At 46.6% G+C, this 6402-nt stretch overlaps 1 protein-coding gene across 1 annotated transcript in view; it reads left to right on the forward strand.

Moving 5' to 3' along the window:
• CHAF1B (chromatin assembly factor 1 subunit B) overlaps positions 1 to 6402 on the forward strand; it is an 80741-nt gene that overhangs the window by 43712 nt on the left and 30627 nt on the right. The window lies entirely within an intron of this gene.

Raw genomic sequence — 6402 nt, forward strand, 5'->3', positions numbered from 1 at the left:
AGACAGGGTGGTCTCAATCTCCTGACCTCATGATCTGCCAGTCTCGGCCTCCCAAAGTGCTGGGATTACAGGCGTGAGCCACCGCGCCTGGCCTATGGAATGCTTTAAATGAATGAATGAATAAATATAGAATTCAAATTATGCAATGTTTTCCACCTTTGTATTCATATTGCCTTTTTTTCTTTTTTTTTTTTTTGAGACAGAGTCTTGCTCTGTTGCCCAGGTTGGAGTGCAGGCATGATCTTGATCTCAGCTCACTGCAACCTCCACCTCCCAGGTTCAAATGATTTTCGTGCTTCAGCCTCCGGAGTAGCTGGGATTACAGGCACGTGCCACCATGCCTGACTAATTTTTGTATTTTTTTTTAGTAGAGATGGGGTTTCACCATATTGGCCAGGCTAGTCTCAAACTCCTGACCTCAAGTGATCCACCCACCGCAGCCTCTCAAAGTGCTGGGATTACAGGTTTGAGCCACCACGCCCGGCTCATATTGCCTTTTTGATAGGAGCAATATCATTTTCCCTTACCCTTTTATGTCCATGAAGCATTGAACAAAACTTACTTCTTCAGTAATGTTTTGAAAATTATGCCTTTTGGAGAAGTCATCTACAGGTTAATTATAAAAATGTAACTCATTCATATTAATAAATTACCACACAGTTGTAAGTAATACTTTGAATTGTTGGGTAGAAAAGGATCACCTGGAGGCTGTTCCTCATGGGGAGTATTAACTAGGTCTAAAAGTCCCCATGCCATAAACTTTCTATCTCATACTGGAGAAGAATGGATTGTTCTCAGAAGAATGGATTGTCCTCAGTAGGAAGACCTGCATGCAGAAGTCCCCAGGTCCCCTGCTGTAGTCTCCGTGTTACCAGATAATACTTAAGAGGACTGTGCCTTGGATACAGGGAGGCAGGTAGTATGGGGAACCTTGGGCCCAGAGAAGCAGGTGACCCCCACCAAAGGAGCCCTGAGGGCTGGGTGGGAGGGGTTTTTTTTATGACAAGGGGTTGTTGATGAAAAATGTGTGATATACACTGGACTTCCAATCACTATCCTTTCAGAGTCTAAAATGAATAGAAACCTATTTAAATCTTTCTTTAGGATCTTGTCTCAGGGTGATCCCACTAGCATTTCTGTTTTCTTTTCTCTTTGGTGTGAAAAGGCTGGGGAGAGTTTTGTAGGGAACATGCTACTAAACTTTGCTTTCTGGAGTTGTAGGAATATAGGCTTTCCCTGCACTGGACTACACTTGAATCCAGCCTCTCGCTCCCATTTTAAGAGTGGGAAAGTGCTGCATCTGGGCCACCACAGATCGACTCTGTGGAGGTGTGAATGGGAGTTCTTTTGCATATCCAAACAAAGACCCCAGTTTTAGGAAAGGAGCATCCCTGAAGTTGAGCTGCATTCTAGTGTGGAAAGAGGGTTTTTCCAGATAAAAGGGGCAGTTGTTAGAGTGAAGATGAAGGAGGAAGGAATGACAGAGGGGGACTGTGGGAAAGAGAGAAGACCCTGGGAAGGAGGGAAGACTGTGGGAAGGATAGCAAGATTGTGGGAAAGTGAGCAGGACTGTGGGGAAGAGAGAGGAGGGCCCTGGGAAGGAAGGAGGACTGTGGGAAGGTGAGGTGGACGGTGGGAAAGAGGTAGCAGGATCCTGGGAAGGAAGGAGGACTGTGGGAAGGGGAGAAGGATCATGGGAAAGAGAGAGGAGGACCCTGGGAAGGAAGGCGTACTTTGGGAAGGCGAGGAGGACTGTGGGAAAGAGGGAGCAGAACCCTGGGAAGGAAGGAGGACTGTGGGAAGGGGTGGAAGACTGTGGGAAAGACAGAGGAGGACCCTGGGAAGGAAGGAGGACTGTAGGAAGGGGAGAAAGACCATGGGAAAGAGATAGGAGGACCCTGGGAAGGAAGGAAGAATGTGTGAAGGCAAGGAGGACTGTGGGAAAGAGGGAGGAGGGCCCTGGGAAGGAGGGAGGACTGTGGGAAGGAGAGGAAGACCGTGGGAAGGAGAGGAGGACCATGGGAAAGAGAGAGGAGGAGCCTGGGAAGGAGAAGGGACTGCAGCATCAGCTCCAGTTTTGAGGGTAGGTAGTATTTTGAACACCTTTATGTGTCTTGTTGGCCTAGTGTCACCTCGTTTTAAACCATGAATCTACAGATTCAGAAAACTGAGTTGGAAGGCACTGAGAAAGCCTATGGAATTTGCTCATAGCATAGGGCTGGCACGCTGTCAGTGACTGTGGAGGGAACCAGGGCAGGGAAATGCAGTGCAGGAACTGCCCACGCGAGAGCTGGAACCTGACCCTCCCCCTGCTCAGAGAGGACTCCTTGCTGTGAAATGGAGGTGATGTCTTGACCAGAAGGTCTCGCCATTGCCCCACCTGCTCTACTTTGGGCTAGGCCAGTGTGGGCATGGCAGCAGGCTCCTGTCCTGTGGCTTCCCCTGGGCTTTGGCTCAAGGGAAGCCCTGGTGGGAGATGGCAGGGAGGGAGGGAGGCGAGTGAGATTGGGAGGCGGGGGAAGGCGGTTATCCCGCCAGCTCCCTGCTCATGTGGATTTTGGGCTGGCCCTGTCCCTCACGGGATGGGTGGCTGCTCCAATCAAGCTCACCTTCCTCCTTACCCCTCTCTCCTCTTTCCTTCAGGTCTGGGGGTTCCCTTGTTTTAAGTCCCAGGCTACTACCTTGGGCTTTCTTTATACCTCACCCACCCTGTGAAAGTCTATTAATCCTACCCGAGATTACCCTAATTCGAGTGGGCCATCTGTTTCCTTTTGAGAACCCTACTACCTCATCGGCCTGTTCAGAGGATTAAACCAGAGAATGCTGGAAATTGTTTAGCACAGTGGCCAGCCCCCCAGTGAGTGTGCCGCAGTGCTGGTCACTGGGTGAGGGAATGGATCCTCTCCTCTGGGCCTGAATTGCCCTGCACTCACCTGCTCAGGTGTCCTCTAGTTTCAGCTGGAGCACTTCAAGGGAGGGGAAGTCATGCTCTTGAGAGATGCTTGTTCTACCTAGGGCAGAAAGGATGTAGCAGGAGTGGCTGGGGCTGCGCTACTTGTAGCTGTCACATTTGGCAGAAAAAGAAACTTCTATTCTTTCAGATGGCTGAGTCTATTTTCAAGTCTTCACCCACTGGAAATGTTTTAGGCCTATTATTGAAAATTCAGTAGGTGGATGCAGTGGAGTTTAACAATAACCAGGACTCTGTAGAGAATTCTAAAAGCTGAAAAAGCATCTTTAGGTAATAATTATCATATTGGCATAGGTGTGCACTTTTGAAAGTAGCTTTATGCATGTCCTATTTGGTGTAAGAATAATGTGTCCCCAGATTGAATTGGGTAATCTTGTGGAATCTCATTTATTTATTTATTTTTTTGAGATGGAGTTTCGCTCTTGTTGTCTAGGCTGGAATACAATGGTGCAATCTCAGCTCACCGCAACCTCCGCCTCCCAGGTTCAAGCGATTTTCCTGCCTCAGCCTCCCGAGTAGCTGGGATTACAGGCATGGACCATCACGGCTGGCTAATTTTGTATTTTAGTAGAGACAGGGTTTCTCCATGTTGGTCAGGCTGGTCTCAAACTCCCTACCTCAGGTGATCCGCCCGCCTCAGCCTCCTAAAGTGCTGGAATTACAAGCGTGAGCCACCACGCCCTGTCAGGAATCCCATTTTTATACCCACATGCCTTTCTGTCCATGTTACCACTGTCAGAGAGCCTACCTTAAGCATTTTCTTTTTTTTCTTTTTTTTTTTGAGATGGGTTGTACTCTGTTGCCCAGGCTGGAGTGTAGTGGCATGTTCACGTCTTACTGCAGTGTCGCTCTAGACTCAAGTGATACTCCCACTGCAGCCTCCTCACTAGCTGGGACTATAGGCGCACACCACCACACCTGGCTAATTTTTGTGTTTTTAGTAGAGATGGGGTTTTGCCATATTGCCCAGGCTGGTCTTGAACTTCTGGCCTCAAGTGATTCTCCCTCCTCGGCCTCCCAGAATACTGGGATTACAGACATGAGCCACCATGCCCAGCCAAGCATTTTCTTGATTCATTTAGCAGATCCTTATTCAGTGTCCCATTTGAGCATGGTCCTCCAGAGTGTTGGGATTCGTATCCACCTTCATCTGAGTGCAGTCTCAGTCTCTCAAGAGAAAAGTACCAGCCATTCCGCAGGTATACTGAGCAGCAGGCCATCCCATTGGTAAGAAGATACGTGTGCTTTGTCAGTTCTCAGGCTATTTTTTATCATGCAGAAATGTACCCAGCTAGGCCACATGCCTTTTTAGGTTTATCTCTCTTTTATTTAATTTGTACTTATTTTATTTATTGTAAATATGAAAGAAGAATCTTTTAAAATCTCACCCAAAACAAGATGGCGACGAGAGTGACCTCTGGTCATCCTCACTGCTACACTCCAGTGGTGCCATGACAGTTTACAAATGCCATGGCAATGACAGGAAGTTACCCTATATGGTCTAAAAAGGTGGGGAACTCGCAGTTCCGGGAATTTCCCACCCCTTTCTTGGAAAGCTCATGAATAATCCACCCCTTGTTTAGCATATAATCCAGAAATAACCATAAAAATGGGCAACCAGCAGCTCTCAGGGCTGCTCTGCCTATGGAGTAGCCATTCTTTCATTCCTTTACTTCCTTCTTCCTCTTTTTTGTTTGGAGACGGAATCTCGCTCTGTCACCAGGCTGGAGTGCAGTGGGGAGATCTCGGCTCATTACAACCTCTACCTCCCCGGTTCAAGTGATTCTCTTGCTTTAGCCTCCCGAGAAGCTGGGACTACAGGTGTGTGCCACCATGCCCAGCTAATTTTTGTATTTTTAGTGGAGACAGGGTTTCACCATGTTGGTCAGGATGTTCTCGATCTCTTGATCTTGTGATCTGCCTGCCTCGGCCTCCCAAATTGCTGGGATTACAGGCATGAGCCACTGCGCCCAGCCACTTTGCTTTCTTAATAAACTTGCTTTCATTAAAGAAAATAAAGAAAAGAAAAGAAAATTCCATCAGGCCTTTTCCCAGTGATTCTCCTCCCCCAAGGAATTGATCATCATATATTAGTTTTACCTGTACTAGAATTTTATATAAATGGAGTCATACAATATGTGTTCTTTTGTATATGACTAGTGCACACCAAAGTGTTTTTGCGTACATCGGTACTTTGTTCTTGCTGTATAGTATCCCATTATGATGAATTTCCCATAATTTGTTTAGCCAATATTTTGTTGATGGATATTTGGGTTGTTTCCAGTTTGAGGATTTTATTGATAGAGGCTCTGAACATTCTTGCATGTTGTCTTATGGACATTAGGACTAATTGCTCTTACATATACACACATGTAAGAGTGGAATTGCTGCTGTCACTGACTTTCAACCTGTTGATTTTTCTCTGTGTAAAGCTGTGGCTTCCATTGGGTGAGGGGAGGAGGTGCCATACCTGTGCCTGGAGCCTCATTTGTGCCACACTAGTCAATTTAGCTAATCAGCCTGAATCTTGTCATAATGTAGCCACCTATGAATATGACTGGTGAGGCATTCTGATGCACAGAACCCAATCTCCCAGTGATGATTTGATTATTGGGCCCCAGGAACTGACAAAGACTGATTCTTAATTTTTTTTTTCTTTTTAGACAGTCTTGCTTTGTCACCCTGGCTGGAGTGCAGGGGTGGGATCATAGCTCACTGTAGCTTCAAACTCCTGGGCTCAAGTGATCCTCCTGCCACAGCCTCCCAAGTAGCTAGGACCACAGGTACATGCCACCTCACCCAGGTAATTTTTTTGTATTTTTTTGCATAGACGGGGTTTCGCCATGTTGCACAGGCTGGTCTGCAACTCCTGTGCTGAAGTGATCCTCCCGCCTCGGCTCCCAAAGTGCTGGGATTACAGGCATGGGCCACCGTGCCTGGGCGGGTCTTGCTATGTTGTTCAGGCTGGTCTTGAACTCCTGGGCTCAAGTGATCCTCCCGCCTTGGCCTGCTGAAGTGTTGAGACTGCAAATATGAGCCACTATATCAGGCCTATTCTTATGTTGTTAAAAACATACAAAGAGCATGTGTCAAAGTTTCGTTGAACTTATTTAATGAGGAAACTAGCAGAATAACAAAACCAACTCAGTGAGGATATGAGGAACTCAGTGGAAAAAAAAAAACTCAGTGGAAAAAGGAATGTCCAAATAAGATTGCTGAGTTAGGTTCAAAACTGGTTGATGTCTTACAGAACAATAAAATCTTTACCTTTGGGGTTATCATCTCTACCAGAAAAGAAGAAAGAGAAAACAGCATGCCTTATCATTTTTCTACATTATCTTCTGACTTTTATAGGATTGTAAAATATCCTAGTAGTGTTAGTTAAAGCAAATTACTTTTCAGAGTCAGATGACCCTCCTGGCGGGGATGGG

Source organism: Rhinopithecus bieti, unplaced genomic scaffold, assembly GCF_001698545.2.
Source record: "Rhinopithecus bieti isolate Rb0 unplaced genomic scaffold, ASM169854v2 scaffold_25394, whole genome shotgun sequence".
Taxonomy (NCBI): domain Eukaryota; kingdom Metazoa; phylum Chordata; class Mammalia; order Primates; family Cercopithecidae; genus Rhinopithecus; species Rhinopithecus bieti.